The following is a 16,857-nucleotide window of genomic DNA, read 5'->3' on the forward strand; positions in this document are numbered from 1 at the left end:
TCTTTGTTTCCGGTTAACCCCTGATGCAGGAGTCCACTGCATTGAGAGTGAGCTGTGGAGACAGGACAGTCAAAGGAGATCCCTGACTCAGCCGGCCCTGGGTTCCAGCAGGACACTGTGGCAGCTGTTCAGAGAAGACACTGAGAAAGCAAAGCCCAAAGTGATGGAAATGTTTTCTCCACCTGTCTTGCTCCTGAGGCGAGGCCCAAGAGGGAAAGAAGCCTTTAGCTGTAGACACTTGTGCCGTAGCACTGCTCTGACAGCTTTTACCTGGGATGGCAGCTGGTGCCTGAACCTTAGCTTTCCTTCCCACCTGCCTTTAATTTAAGTGCAGCTGGTTTCTGCTGTAGCTAGGAGATGGAGTGTTCTGACTGCTTTAGCAGCATGTAAAATCTCTGGCAAGCTCACTCTGAGGTGTACTCAGGTGAGGGATATGCACGCTACACCTCTCCTTGCTGTCTTGAGACTGACATGCTTGTGCCTTGGAGGAGTTGTCTGGTAATTTGCCCGGATGGGCTAGAGAAGTGTTGAGAAAGATTTCAAAGGCTGTAAATCTTGATTGCACCATCCATGGGTGTGAAAGAGCAAGGTTTCACAGCCTCCTAAGGCTTTGTCCTTTCTCCCAGTTGCTGTGCTTGCTTTCCATGTGCCAAAAAGCATTTTTCTGATAGAAAGCTCCTCCATGATCCTAGTTGGAGCTCTGTGCAGACTGCTGTATCTTGCCAGCTGGTAGCCAGACATTAGAGCTGACTTAAGTAATCATCAATTATAAGCAGCAGCTTTCCCCTGGTGAGACAAAGGGAACAAAATTTTCCCCTTGCAGGAGCTCTCTTTGGCATCTTGCAGCTAAGAGCTGCTTTCTGAGGGCCTTTAAACACCTAACTCCACCCAAAATGAAATACAGCTGTCTGTCCAGAGCAGCTGTCTTAGGAGCTATGCCACAGCTCATCTGGAAGCCTTCTGTGCTTGTGTGGCCCAAGAGACCAGGACAAGTAATGCAGGGGAGAGTTTTTGTGCAGTTGTCTCCTTGTCATGTTTTCCTGATGCCTACCTAATTAGTTGGGATGTTGCCTCCTCTAGATTCTTGTGGAGTGCTGCAGTTAAAAGCTAAGTACTAGTAAAAGCTCTTGTTGCCAATTGTAAGGCCAATAGGCTTATATTAGTTCACACTGTCTTTGCCAAACTGTTTTACAAGTTGTGTTGGTCTTTTTCCCTGCCTCTCAGTTTCACTGTTTCTAGGCTGATGCAAAACGCTGAATTGCAGATGTGCCCTTTATTGAAATGCTGAAAAAAAAAATTGAAGTTGAAATTATAGAAAAAAGCACAGGGGAAGGTCAGGCAAAAGATAAGGCCATGGTTATTTTCAATACATACCTTTGCAACCAGCTCTGTAATAGAAAAACAGAATGCAGAGTCTTGGTTGGAAGGAATAGCCTTGGGTCCCACTTGTCTGGAGGAAACCTGAGAGTCAGAACCCCTCTTTGCTGTTTAGGCTGGTAAAAAGTTGCATTTGGGCTTCTACAGGCTGTTACATGACCAGGCTTGGAAAGACAGGCATATCAGCATGTGCAGCATTTTGGGAATACTTCTAAAATTGTGGGCTGATGAGCAAGGCAGAAGTTCCACCATTTATGTCAGTGACATGCAAAATTTTGAGTGGGACAGATTCTTTTGGTTTAATTTGAAATCCTTCCAGAAAAGGCCAGGCTTTTCAGAAACAGCTAAGTATTTCTTGCCTCAGGAGGCTTGAACACCCAGACTGAGACATTTGTTGTGATGCATCCCCAAACCGCTGATTACTTCTGAAACTTTGTAAAGCTATCCTCTATACATCTGTTTGGGATATGTTTATGGTCCTATTGCAGACAGAGTTTTGCCCTCAATTTCAATGGAATTGTAGTTTCCCTTGGCATCCCTCCCTCACTTGTATTCAAGGCTCAGAATTGCTCCTTCTCTAATTGCCTGAGTCCTCCAAAAGGGTATTCACTGACAATACAGTGTTTTTACAACAGAAAACATTGTCTCACATTTTAATAAGTGTATTAATAACTGGGAAAGCTAGGGAGAGATGTTTCTTTGCTGACACACTGTGACAGTGAGCCAAAGAGCTTGATTTCTGCAGCTTTCAGAGGGGTGGCATCCCATTTCTCCAGTTCTGGGAGATCCTTTGGGATTCATCCAGCGTTGTTGCAGAATCTCCAGAGAATTGTGCCATATAATAACAACAATTGTCCTTGATCTAAACTGCATGAGCAGCTCCACACTTGCAACTTCCATTATGCTTCACTGCTTTTGATTACTAACCCTTTAAACAGCTGAATGGGAGGACAGAAGAGAAAAACAGTGGGATGGATTGGGGGAAAGATGCTGATGAAAAACATTTGCAAATAAGGAAGATGCCCTTGTAATGAAAGCTGGTATTAGTCCTTAAAAGCACCATCACATGAAAATACCAGCAAGAAATTAATATCTGCCTTCTCCCTAGTCAGTCCATTCCGATGTGCTGTAATCCTACTGAATGCCACCCAACACAAAATGGCTGTAAGGTGCTCAAACAATTGAGCCTTGGCTAAAGAAACAATTACCTCATGCCTATGTTTCTAACATGTGCTGGAGTTGCTAATACATTTACTGATAGTCATGTTTCTTTTGAACCATTGAAAAGTTTTGAAGTTTTGACCACTTTTAACACCGAATTCCAGGAAAAAAATCTGTTAGATTTGTCCTTTCCTGAAAGATTGGTGGTCAGAAAGTTTATTGTATTTGTTTTGCGATTTGAGGTGGGTTTTTGTTTTTGTTGTGGGGTTTTTTTGTGTTTTTTTTTTCTTTGTTGGTTTTTTGGGGGCTTTTTTGTTGTTTTTTGTTGGTTTTTTTTTCCACTAAACATACAGAGAGTAGAAGGGAAAAAGAAAAACACAGCTCTTATGACAACTTTTTATTTTTGTTTTCTGGGAGAAGAATAGAATGGATGTATGTCTTTGCCTGGTGTTAACTTAGATTTCTTCTTTATCTTTATACAACTCTTTGTTTGGCTGATTCAGTATGTTCTTAATTCCTTCCAGTTACAGGAAGGAATTTCTGTCATTAATAGGTGCCTTTCTGTTGTGCAGAGAGAGCAAACCTTTTTGAGGTCTTCAAGTTGTTAATAGTATTTACATTTTGGCATCTGATTCTTTATGGTACTTGAAAATCTAGTAGCTATTTCTGTAGGGCTCAGCTCTGCCTTCTCTCAGTTTTCTGCCATGGACAGCCCTAGTGCTCAGAGACAGTGATTTCCATCCAAGCCACTTAAAGTGTACTTTCATGTGTGGTGTGTGACTTTGCTGGCTTGCATGTTCCAAGGAAATTTACTCACTGTTAATTTTTAAAGTTGCTCTAATTTGACTTAGACTGTATTTGCACTGTGCTCTTCTTTATTCAGAAGTCACGTTCAGAAATTTGCAGACTCAAAGCTTTATTGTGGCTTGCTTGTACCTGTGCACAGCCAGAGCTACCCCAGACTCTAGGAAGAAGCAGTTAAGAACAGCATAAGTTTGGACACTGAGGTGATGCAGAAATGATGTAACATGTGGGCAAGGAGACCTGACCTGCTCAGTGGGGAATATAGAGAAGGATTTGAGGGGAGAGGGTGGTTTCCTTCATGTCTTGGAAAAGGAACTTTATTTTCTCTTCGCACTTGGCAATTTGATTTCATGTGCTCATCACCAGTTTCATTACTTTGAAGGACCAAAACCTTTGAAGCATGAGCTAGATGTTGGGAACATGATGAAAATGCCAAGAGGTGTGCTATAGAATGGCTTTATTGCTGTGGTTAGGAGGATTTAAGGGGAGTAGCAGGCACTGGAATGGAATTTTGCAGATTTAACTCTTCATTTCAAGAGGATAATGGAACAACATTGCATGTCCTTTTCCATAACTGACTGTGGCTTTCTCTTTGGCCTTTATCACTTGATTATTAGGTTTTGTGTACTTTTTCCTCTTGAAATACTCCTGCTAAGCTCTTTAAAATTATTGTGTGTTTCAAGAAAAACAATCGGGACTTAAGAGACATTTTTTTGGGAGTGGGGGAATCTGGAGTTTGTTTAAAGAAGGGGATCTGAAGAAGATAAAACAGAGATATCAGTTATGCAGAACTAATGACGCATTCCAAAGGAGAGTTGAAGAGCTATACAACTCCATGAAGTGCTCCATTCTCTATTAGCTTTTTCACTGGGAAATCTTTTGAAGGACCAGAATCACATACACATGTATTATACATAAAACTCTGTAATACATGAAAGTATATTTTAATCTAACGCTGCATGAGGAAACCCATGGCATTCTCATGGAGCAAGCAAACTACACTAAATTCCCTAGGCAGGAATCAAAGCCTTTCCAAACTAACCTCATTACCAGCAGATGTTTGAATTGCTATAATAGACATACACCCTTGCTGCACATAGAGTGTGTGCTGTCTTGAATGTCTTTTTCTCTCCCCTTAGATGCTCCAGTAATTCTGGGAACGTCCTGCTCAAAATTTTCAACATTCTGTCTCAGGTGAATCTGAGGTTTTAAAAAGCTACAAGAGATAGATGAGAGCCTTTAAAAAGTAGGATAAAACCCTGCCAGATTGTAGAGCTAATAGAGTGACAGCTTGAGTGTGAAAACCCAAGTGCTGTGCTGCAGTATCCCAGGGATCAGCCAGCCCTTTATTCAAGGAAAGAGGAGAGAGCAGCAATGGCAAACCTAAATTAACAATTCAGGCTGACAGAAAGCATCATTTCTGAGTCAAACAAGAAAAAATAACTTGAAAAACAGTTAGATTGACTGTTGTTTATGCACTACAGATTTTTCAAACAAGAAAAACTGAGGAAGTACTGATAGTTGTTAGATGATGATTTAAAATTATTTGAAGTAGCTATTAATATTGCAAATGCTTCTGTTAGGCTACCTGCTTCCTTGGGGCAGGTAATTTAATCCTCTTGCTCATAAGTGCAGTTGGTTTCTTCTTCCAATAGGTTTAGGGCACAGAGGGCATTTGAATTAATGAGAGGCAGACATAGTGGGAAAATACTCCATTATCCTTAGCTTTTGGTAAGTCTGGCTAATTAGTGAAACACTTGAAAGAGATATCTTTAATTTCCATGCAATTTCAAAATATTTTTTTAATCTGGTAGGGTTGTCATGTGTATTGACTGATAACACATGGGTAATATATAAAACATCTACCTTGGAAGTACCTGCACTAGAGTGGTGAGTTGAAGGCCCCATGATTAGGTACGAAAACTTCACAAAACTGCACCTGCCAGCACTGTTCACTGTTCATTTAAGGGGTTGGGGGCGGGGGCGGGGGGGGAAAGAATTTGGCCTCTTTGGGGCAATATTTGGGTGCCAGCTAAGAATTCCTTGTGCTTATTTACATCAGAGTCCCTAAATCTCTTGCCCATGAAAATGAGAAGCATCAATAGCCTATCAACTTTGTTTTTAAGGATGAACTTTACAAGCTGTAAAAGGAACAAATTTGAGGGAAAAACAGGAGAACAAGAAAGGAAGAAACAGTGATTTCCACACTGAAGCAATAAGCTTCAAGACTGAAGATGTTTTCTTCCCAGTTCATTCACTGGCTTTTTGCCGGATCTTTACTGCCAATGCCTCTCTGGATTTCTGCTTCCCATCTGTAACAAGGGAAATGCTATTTTTTTCCCCCTGCTTTTTATTTGTTTAGTCAGCTAGCTTTTTGGGCAGGGAACTCTTTTATGCTACACAGTAAGAAGCTTGCTTCTGTGGGACCTCAAGGGACTCTTGTGATAAGAACAGTAACAAAGGGGTAGGAAGATGTGCAAAGGCATGTTTGGAAAAGATGGACAGTAGTTCACTTTTTTTTTCCCTTTCTCTTTTGGGGGGAGGGAACAAATTCCTTTGCCTTAGTTGCCGGGGAAGTTAAAGTAGTTCTGAAATTTAGCTTTGAACAGTTTGTCATGGTGCTCAGTAGGCCACGTGGCTTCTTTGTGGTAGGATCCCCTGTTGCAGTGGTTGCCATGAATATGATTGCCATTCTTGTCACTGGTCACGGATCAGGTGGTTTTTCCATTTCAGGGTATGGGGAAAAAAAATCTGTATTATTTTGTGAGTATTAAATAGTAATTGTGAGTGCTAACAGTTGAGCAGCCAGCAGTGTTGGTGGGGAAACTCCTGGAGGACAACACAAAGGCTGGTCACAGCCAGCATGGCTTCATGAGGGGAAAGTGGTGTTTGTCAAACCTCATTTCCTTTTACAGTATGGTAACCAACCCAGCTGATCTAGGAAAGCCAGTGAATGCAATCTTTTTGGACTTCAGCAATGCTTTTGGTACTCACATTATCCTTCTGGACAAAACAGCCAGCACACAACTGGATGAACACATCATGTGGTGGGTGAGCAACTGGCTCTCACAGGTCGGTCACAAAGACTTACAAGGAACAGGGCGACATCAGCTTGGCATTTGGTCACTGGTGGGGTTCCACAGGGCTCCATCCCTGGCCCAGCTCTCCTCAACATCTTCATTAACAACTTGAATGCAGAACTTGAAGGAATACTAAGTAATTCTATTGACACCATTAAATTGGGAGGAGCTGACGACTCCCTCGGACAGAGAGGCCCTGCAGAGAGACCCGAGAGATTAGAGAGATGGGCATTCTCCAACCATATGAAGTTTAACAAGGGCAAGTGCCAGATTCTGCACCTGGGACAGGGCAACCCTGATTGTGGGTATAGATAAGGAAATGAGAGGCTGGAGAGCAGTGCCACAGGAAAGGGACATGGGGGTCCTGGTCGACAGCGGATTATGAGTCAGCAGTGCCCTGGCAGCCAGGAAGGCCAAGCGTGTCCTGGGGTGCATCAGCAGCACCAGCTGGGCAAGGGAAGAGATTGTCCCACTCTGCTCTGCACTGGGGCAGCCTCAGCTCGAGTGCTGGGGGCAGTTTTGGGTGCCATAATGTATGAAAGATATTATTAGAGAGTGTCCAAAGCTATGAGGGTGGTGAAGGGTCTGGAGGGGAAGCTGTGTGAGGAGCAGCTGAGGTCACTTGCTCTGTTCAGCCTGGAGAAGAGACTGAGGGGAGACCTCATTCCTCACAAGGGGAAGTGGAGGGGCAGGCACTGATCTCTTTTCTCTTGTGGCCAGGGGCATGACCCGAGGACACAGCATGAAGCCGAGTCAGGGGAGGTTTAGGTTGGATATTAGGAAAGGTTTCTTCACCCAGAGGGTGTTTGGGCACTAGTACAGGCACCTCAGGGAAGTGATCACAGCACAAACCTGACAGAGTTTGAAGATTGTGGATTTGGCCAGTGTCTGAGCATGTGATTTGATGTGCACCCAGATGGGTGCTGGCTGTTCCCCACAGCATGTTGAAGAATTCTCACACACACTTGAGGTATCTAAACTCAGGTTTCAGAGGTGAGTCAGATTAACCTGAGGCATTGGATGTTGTGACCTACATTCTCCCTGGGTGCAATTTCTGTGGGAAAAAAGTTATTGTGTAGATAGATATGTACCTTTAATTTTCAGACATTGTGACAAGACTTTTTTCAGCAGGGCAAAATGCATTTTGCCCATAGTCTGGTCTGTAACTGGAGTTGCATCTGGTGCTCCTGGGAATGCCAAATCTCACATCTGATCTGAAATGCCAATGAGCCCATATAAAGCTGTTAATGTTTGTGTGAGGTTTTCTAGTCCTCATTACCAACCTGATAGAAAGATAATTCCTCAGCTGTTGTTCCAACCTGTGGGATTTTATCCACTTAATTAATTTTCTTTCTTGTTAAAAAAGATCTCCTTTTATGCAACAAGGAGCTGCACTTGACTTGCTTTTCAGAGACCCTTCTCATGTCTATGTCAAAGGCACAGAGGCCCCAGAAATTGGACAGTGAGCCCTAGGGGCAACATGCTTATGGAGGGTGAGCTTGGAAATGCTGCCTTGTGTGCTAGGGGCAAGCTGCTGGAGGGGAGTTAAGTCTGCACAGTGGAGGGGATCCTGGTTCCTTCCCTGCTTGCCTCTTTTGCTACCACTCAGCAATAAGATGGAAGCTGGTGACATGACCAAAGGATAACAGACCACTTGCTGAATGCCTGCTGAGAATTTAGAATGCCAGCCTACACCACCCTCCCCAACCTTTCAGCATGTCAGCAAGCTGTCTATGTAAATAAATACACATATCAAACAATAAGCAGACGCCTTTTTAACATGCACTGTTTCAGGCTGAGATACTCAGTTCTGGTGCAGCTCATCTCAACATCTGTCAAGATAATGCCAACTCCACAGCTCCCTTTCACTTGTATTTAATGCACAAAGATTTGTGTTGTGTTAAGTAATGAGGAATTGGCTTGCTTTACATCTGTTTTGGTGTTATTTCTGATGCATAAAATGTTAAACGGGAATGCTTTGTGTTCCTCCTCATGTCTGTGTCAATATGTAGTGCAAACTCTCGTTGTTTATGCTTGATTAAGTGGCTTTATACAACCATGTGTGTGGCTGTATAAAGCCACAAGCATACAAGGAAGAAAAAAATGTCATTTGCAAGATATACCACCACTGGGGCCCAAAAGCATAGAGACATTGAGGTGAGGAGAAAGCTGTGATGAGGGTTGGATTTAAAAGAAAATGGTTTTTTTAGAAACTAAATTCCAGTAGAGTCAGTTGTGTTCCTTTAATCAAACTCAGAAGCCACAGAGTCTAAAGCCTCAAGGGTGTGGGGCTCAGTGCAGGGCTGTGGGAGCAGCACCCGTGAGCTGCTAGTCCAGGTCAGGTCATGGCTAATCCAGGGTCTTGTCTCTGATAGCAGCCAGCGCTGATTAGAGAGAATGTGAGACCGGGGCAACAACCGGGAGAAATTCCACATAAAGCTTTTGTTTATTTTTGTTTTCATATTAAAAATGTATTGAGCCCAGATGATCCATAGACCACTGGGCCCACTCCTCTATTGAAAATTCACCTGCAGGCTAGAGGAGTGTTGGATCCTCTAGTGCTGCTGTCCATCTCTGTCCCTCTGCACCAACCTTGGAGAAGAAGCCTGCTTTTTATTTCCTTAATTCACATTTCTCACATTCTACTGCTTTTGCTCTGGTGAGATACTAAGGAATCACATTTTTTTAAAAAACAAGCCAGACAGACTCTTTATGCATGCAACAAGTGTTTAAGACAGCTCTCTATCAGACTTTTTTGGAGTCTGCTGAGAGAAAGGAGAATATTCCTGCTGCCCAAGACACTTTCAATTGCATTACATACAAACAATGCAGAGGGGAGGGGAGAGGCATGATCCTCCACTGGAGAGGAGCGTTTATATGACCTGATATATCTTGTTGTTTATGTTCCTTGAATAGAGACTATTGAAATCTCTCATCTGAGCAAGCACACACAGAAGACAAAATAGATTATTAGTGACCCTAAATATATTAAAGCCCTCTGCTTCTGATCACAGTGGTGCATCAGCTGGAATAGTAATTGGGAATGAATGGGGCTTCCCTACATGGACACGACTGTTCTTCCATAATGTAAAGGGGAAATTGCTACTAAAGATGCCATTGAATCAAAATTTTGATGACTCTTGGTATGCCTGCCTGTGCCACTTTCCATGTTGTGGTTTCAGATCACTTTACAAACTTGAATAAACTTTTCCCCTCACTGTCTTCAAAGGCTGGGAATTAATATTCAATACCTTTTGTCTGAAAGGACTAGGACTGTGTGCAATAGGATATGTTTTTGTTAGGCAGCGGCACTTTGTCCTGTGCAGAAGTGTATGGATGTGCATTTTCTACACACAAGTTCTTGCACCACTCAAATATTTGCCCTTCCCCTTCAAAGAAACAAGGATGTGGCTGGTATGTGTGTATTTAAAATGCCAGGTTGTACAGACCAGAGAAAAGTCTTGTAAACAAACACCCATGGGAGGATGAACCACAGCTGAAAGAGTCCACTGGAGACACAGGCATGGAGAACATCTGTACCATTTGGTACAGATGAAACATCCAAGTACCATTTGGTACTTTGCACTGCTCACTAGACCATGCTGCTGCTCTATTGCATATAAGATGAATGTCCAGGGTGCAGAGCACTCCTCACCAATGCCCCTGTGTTCCCACTAAAGCCTCTCTCTCATTCTGGGCAAGTGTGAAACAACACCTCTGCAATGGGAAGCAGGGAGCTGCTGACAGAGGGCTGATACCCTGTGCGTGGGAGGAATTTCCTTTCATGTGGTCTGGTGTGACATTAGCGCTTTCCAGCTGGCTTGTAGGTGGCTTTGTAATCCCTGGATTGACAAATGGCAGTTCAGCTCAGTATGGCTGTCATCTTCAGACAGCATGACAGAGACGGGGAGCTTGACATGTCCTGCTGCAGCCCTGTCTCAGTGAGGAGTTGCTGTGACAAGACCCTCTCCCCCAGCTTTTCATCTTGATCCTGAAGGAGGTGCTAAGCACTGTGTGGTGTTTCACATGGACAGTTGGTATTAGCTCTAAGATCTGGAGCAGCTGGGCAGGGCAGAGGGTTTGGGCTTCAAAAGAAAGCAAATCAACAAGGTAGACTAGAGAGGAGAGAATTAATATCATGAAATGGATTTACATGGCGCCATCTTCATATCTGAACTGGAGCTGTCAGGGAGAATGAGATCCAGACTCGCTGCTGCTCTCCAGAGAGGAGCTGTTATGGAACGGTTGCTCAGTTAAAGTGATGGCCCCACCTCTGTGCTCTGTGTCTGGCTGATTTCTGCAAGTAGAAAACAAACACAATCTGGCATGATCCCTTCTCCTTCCCCACTGGCCTTTTGTGCCATTCTGCAGGCTCTGATTTACCTTCTTTTGCTTGCCTTGTTGCTTTCACCCCTTGAGCACCTGTTGGTGTCTTCCTCCCACCCTTACCTGCCTCTTAACTCCGTCACCTTCTTTTTGATTCTCAATCATTTTTGGTTTCCTCCATTAAGAATAAGTGGTACTTTAACATCTATCCAGTAGGTGAACAGATGTGTGCATGTTTGTTGCCTACAAAGAGCAAGGGGGTGTGTGTGTTAAACACCTAACTACCTGTGTTTTATCACACACCACTCCATCCTCTGTTCTGGACCTTGCCTTCTGGGGACTCACAGCACCTCTTCCTGGGCATGACTCTCCTCTGCTGTGCCGAGGAGCAAGAGAGAAAGATGCAGAGCAACTGTGTTGCTTCCATCTTATTCTGCTAGAAATAGTCTTGTCCTCCTATTGCCTTCCAGTCAAAGCCCTTTTCTGGTCATGAACTGGAAAGTAAGGAAGAAGATTTTGCCTTTAGTCCTGACCTTGGCAGGGTCTTCAGGATGGCTGGGAGACGCTTCCCCTCATTTCCTTCAGATGTACAATAAAAAGTTGGTCTTTACCCAAGCGGAGGAAATAAAAGAAGGTGGCAGTCTTCTCCTCAGGTCCAGTATGTGTCTTATGTATTTTCTTTGCTGTTTCTGACAGGTTGACCAGCCTTGATCACAGTATTAGAGACCTGAAGCAAGGATCCTGACAGATGCATGTTCAGTACAGCCTGACTTCTTGAGGAGAACAAATATTTCCCTGAAAGTCTGTCAAAGCAGCACACAGGTAAGGCAGACAGTGCTGATGCTCAGGCTCACTTGCACTGGATTGAGCAAATTACTTTTCCCATTCATTTGGCTCAAGAAGGGCTTTGTCACCACTGCCTGTTATGTCTGCAGGGATGAAACCTTACAGTGTATTTACAGCATGGGGAACATTTCTCAGCAAAAATGTACTTTCAGAGGATCAAGACTGCCCATATGGTTGAGATAAATATAGGTAGAAAGTGTGGGAGGAATATGCTGAAAAAAGAAAAATGTTACATATGAGGTATTAATAAAGTAATATTTAGATTCTTGTGTTCTAAAATAACTTTGTATTGAAAATACATAAATTTAAGCAGAAAACTTTTAAAGAAAAATGAATAAAGGAATGTATGTTGTGGAGAAAGGGTTTAGTAAGAAATTAATTTAATAATGTTGTTTTCAACTCGGAAAGATGTATCAGGTCATCCGTAAGGGGGAAAAAACAAACACAAAAGCTTTGCAGTTCTAATTGCTATGACTCATGGAAACCAGATCTAGAAAAAATGAGGCCCTTTAGTCCAAACTCTTAATCCCCTACTAGTATGTAACATCGTTCCCAGCAGCGTCTACCAGCCCTGATTTAAATGATGGGATTTTCCCTTTTCCCCTTGGGATACTATTGCACAGACTAATAGAATTAATCTGCTTACTTCTCTTTCAACCCCTGACCGCTGCAGATGCAATTAGTAGTAGGTGATGGGAGGATTCTGTTTCCTAGGCTGTATTATGAAGGCTTAGGGCTGTATTGTGTTAAACCAGACATCAGTTGCAAGTGTGTTTGCATGAGTGTGGCTTATCTGTCAGTACTCATTACAGCCCCATAAATGTCTCTGAACTACATTTCTCAGACTTAGGAGCTTTTCTACAGTCGTAATTCAGGATCTGATAAGGTACAGACTAATGTATTTGAATGCCTGTGAGAAAGACAGTATGATTGGGAGCTAAAGTGAAATGCAAAGTCATATGCTGCCAGTGCTAGAGACTCGCAGAGGCAATTTACTTCTGTGCTTCTGGAGCATTCTCTGGTCTCTCTGGCTTTTCTCCCAGACAATTTGGTAGGATGAAATACCTTTTTGCTGTGTGTGGTGCTGCTGGAGGTACCACTGCACCTTTCCATCTGTGAATTTCAGCTTGTCTTAGATGAATGGTGTGGCCTTCTTCTAATGTTTACTGAAAGCCTCCAGTTAAATAATCAGATAAAGTCAAATAAATTTGAGCTGGAAAGCCATAGCTGGGTGTATTTAGTTAACACAAAGTAGAGCATCGTGTTGAGGCATTTCACCTGTGGTTTTTTTTCCTCAAATTTGGAAAAGTTTTATTAGGGAGAACAGATAGTTTCTAAAGCAGATGAATGCCAGAATGCAGATAACTGGGTTACACCTGGAGAGTACAGCAACAGCTGAGCTGTACAAATTCCTTGTGTGGATTCATCCACTTCCAAAGTGAATTAAAAATAACATCTTAATAGAAAAAGCAACTGTAATATAATTGCCATTGGATGTTTGAATGAGGTTTCAATGTGAAATGGATCCTGGGGGTCCTGAAAAACTGGGGATGTGCCAGCCTTCCGCATGGGCTCTGTCCTCTGCACTAAAGGAGGAGGATACAGTCCTGTTCCTCCTCCCTCTCAATAAATCCTGGCTCTAACACACCATAGCTTTTCTGGAGTTTTTCTTCAAACAGAAAGCCTGAATATAATCTTAGCCACTTAGCCACTGGTCCAATCTTTCATTATCAAGATAAGTTAATTAAGGTTATTAAAATCTGACTAAGTGGCCTGTGTTTGTCAGGTACAAAATTCTTAAACACTGAAGATTGCAAAGCTTTGATATGCTCAATGAATCCTGCACTAATTTTCCCATTGTTTTCAATTACTTGAAACTCTTTTCCAGTTTGGTGCTTGGCTGCTTCATGTGGTTTTGTAATGTACTTTAAAGGATGGGGAGGTGGAGGCTAAAGCCAGGGGTAATGATCCATAGCACTCTGGAACATCTGCAGCTTATGTTCCCTGTCCCTGCTTTGCCAGTCAAGCTTTATTCCAGTGAAAGTGTCAGTAAGCCCAAGGCAGATTGGCACTGTTCCTCCTCTCTCCCCTTTGCTTTTTCTTTACCCTGAAAGTTTATCTTGCTGCTCCCTTTTTAAAAGCTTTGCATTAGCTGGGGGGCCGTGAAGTAAAAGGCTTGCTTTAAATACAGATGCTGGTGATAGTCCTTTCAAAAGCAGCATTTCTCAAGCTGGGAGCTATTGACCCCTTTCAGTGCAGTCACAAAGAAATTCAGGAGGAAATGGAGGGTGAGGGCCAGCAGGGAATACATATATATATATATAATTTTTTTCCCCCAAGTCTTCTTCTTACTCCACCCCCTGCCAAGCTGACTATTGTTTGTGCCTCCACATGGGATACCAGTGGCCATATAAGGAAAATGGCATAATGTTACATTCTTTCTAAAAATTGATTTCTTACAGTTACTTTTTCTTCCCCCCTTGCTGAAAGTTGTTCTGTTTTGATGCGAGCTGTAGGCAAAAGGAAAGTGGTCACCTGTGGTACACATGGTATAACATCTTGGGCTGTGCAAAAGTCTTTGTCTCTGTTATCTCAGGTGATGAGGCAAAGCAGCAAAATGGCAAATGATGCAGCTACTATGACAAGAGGAGAGGATGTTGCATTTTCCTGCATCTTGAACTCAGTAATAACGAGTAATAATGATGTTTGTTTTGTCGCCTTTTTTTTCTTGCTTAAGAGGATGCTCAGGCCATAGGACAAAGGCAGAGAGCAACCCTCTGTGTCCCTTTTCATTGACACTCTCCCTTCATATTCATACATGTTTGCAGCAGAAGTGCAGAGTGAGTGGCATGCACCAGTTTGGGCCAGCAGCTTCCTCTCTGTTGGGTGGCCAAGCCCACTGCTGGGGACCCGACCATCCCAGAGGGCAGCTGAAACGCTTGAGCCAGCAGGAAGCCAGGCTGTGAGCAGCAGTACTTCAGGGGTGAAATTCTGCGGGTTGCAGGGGTCAGTCTAAACATGCACCAGCTCAGCAAAAGGACTCCTGAAGTTTTGGATTTTTTCCTGGTGCAACTGTCACTTGTTGATGAAAAGAAAGTGTCTGCTTTTTTGAAAAAGTCTGAACTTCAAACACATCCACTTAGCAACTTCTACAAAGGAACAGCTGGAGCAACATGAGTGCAAAAAGGCCGAATCCCCTGACTCCAGAAAGGAGAGGCAGAGCCTGGAGTGGGAAAAGCATAGGTTTGGAAGCTGGGAAAAAGATAACTTTTGGAGAGGAATGAGTGCATGCGTGAGCATGTGAACATAAGACATGGACACTCTTCCTTTTGTCTCCTCTTGTAGCCTCTTGAATTGGGATGCAGTTTTTAGTTGTGCTTTCTGTGGTTGCCATCACTTCTAGTTCCTTTTGATGCTCTGCTGATTGTCCCCATAAAAATCTGTTCAACAACTGATAATGTTGCAAACTTGTTAAAAATTAAAGTAGAAAAACCCAATTCCTTCTTAAAAAGAAGAAGCAACACATTTTGAGGTTCATTTACCACAAATATGTCACAATACACAATCTGTGTTTTGCTGAGGTGTGATTACAGAAGTGGAAAAAGGGAAAGTACTTTCTATAAACACATTTTTGGGCAGAATATTAATAGTTCAATATTATTATGATGATTATGCACTGTGTGTGCAGTGACAATATACACTTTTTTCCTTATTAAAATGTTGAACAGTGTGACAACTTTTAAAGAAACTGCAATTCAGTGAGAATGCAGTAAGGACTTTTTAAAGGTTCAGAGTTTTTTATATAAGCCTGTAAATGGAGGCTGCATTGACCAAAAGAATCTGATATTGTACTGAGAAAGTTCTAATTTTCTTTAATTTTTCTTTTGGCTGTGAATTAAATTCCTTGGAGAAGCTGTGCTACTCTCCAATACCTACAAAATTAGTCTCCAGGAGAATCTTCATCTATTATAAATTGTATTTATACTAGAGATAAAACTGGGGAAGCCTTCTGGGCTTTACTTTACTCTGGGCTTGGTACAGCAGGGGAATGAGCTCACATAGCTTTTTCTTCATGAAAGGCCATTTGGTGCCTCCTAAATGCTGTCCACTGTGGTATCAAGAGGAGCTATCACAGCGAGTGCTGTGGAACGATGCGATGCCCCAGGTGCTCGGTTCTCAAATTACCAGTGAAGCGGCAAATGGCTCCTGACATGTACATGGCTGGCATGGGACGTCTGAGTTAGCTCTGCACAGATAAATGGGATGCTCCTGGCCCAGCAGCCGATGTTCCCTGCAAACTCCCAGGCCATGTGTTTTGGTGGCAGCCTGCTCGCATTGTAACTGTCCCAGGAGCTGCAGTGGCCGATGTTTGCTGTGCGCGCTAACCGGGCAGAGAGGGGTGTCCAGGGTGAGTGCCAGGTCAGCCATGCATCCCGAGTGCCTTCTCTGAGGGGCAGAGCTTGTGATCTCAGCTGGAATAGAGGGAGGTTTCAGCTCTTCTGCTGCAGGAGGTGCTCGTCAGGCTGTGACAATGTGGCTGCTGACAATGTGGCACGGGTTTGCCACTTCTGTCTCTAATGGCTCCAGAGGACTCAAATGTCACTAGAGCTGATTCTGCCAGCAGTGGGTTGACCTTTTGGGAGGTATTTGGAGCTAGTCCTTCTGATGCTAACTGTGGTGCAGGTGGGGGGTGGTTTGGGCTGTGCCTGTTTCCCTATGAAGTTGGGAGCTTGTGTAACATGGAAATGATCATGATGGAGGAGGAAAGAAATTGTCATTAGAAATATATCTCTAACAGCTCCTGTCACTTACCTCTACAGAATAATTTAAAGCTTTTTTGACTAACTCTATCATGGGTAAAGTGCTTTGTCAAGGGAAATGAGGCTTACCCAATGTGACAGGACAGGAAAGCAGAGCTGCCTTGCATTGTTGTGCCATGTCCTGGGTGGAGTGGCTGAGATAGGGTGTCCCTGAGAACGGCAGTGAAGGCTTTGCATTGCTCATTTTGAAACCTACAAAAGTACAGTCGCTTTTGATTTGTGCATTTTGAAAATTATTGAGTAAAGCTGGGGACTTAGTTTAAAAGCTGCTGGAACTATTCTCTCACTGTAGAGATTTCTCAGGAAACAGATGCATAAGAGGGGTATATGTGCATGTACTTGAAGCTTTTATTCTTGGGCTTATGAGTAAGAGCTGGGATCAGTGAAAGGTGATAACTACTAAAATCAGTAATAAGGATAGTGTTACACTCTAAGTAGTGAAG

General features: G+C 43.1%; 1 protein-coding gene across 2 annotated transcripts in view; it reads left to right on the top strand.

Annotated features, from left to right (window-relative positions):
• TSPAN18 (tetraspanin 18) overlaps positions 1 to 16,857 on the top strand; it is a 122,243-nt gene that overhangs the window by 50,497 nt on the left and 54,889 nt on the right. For both annotated transcript variants that reach the window (XM_041402925.1, XM_041402842.1), the window contains exon 2: positions 11,445 to 11,570. The gene's annotated coding sequence lies outside the window, so the exon portion shown is untranslated. The remainder of the gene's footprint in view (positions 1 to 11,444; positions 11,571 to 16,857) is intronic.

Source organism: Onychostruthus taczanowskii, unplaced genomic scaffold, assembly GCF_017590055.1.
Source record: "Onychostruthus taczanowskii isolate IOZ18803 unplaced genomic scaffold, ASM1759005v1 scaffold1, whole genome shotgun sequence".
Classification (NCBI taxonomy): domain Eukaryota; kingdom Metazoa; phylum Chordata; class Aves; order Passeriformes; family Passeridae; genus Onychostruthus; species Onychostruthus taczanowskii.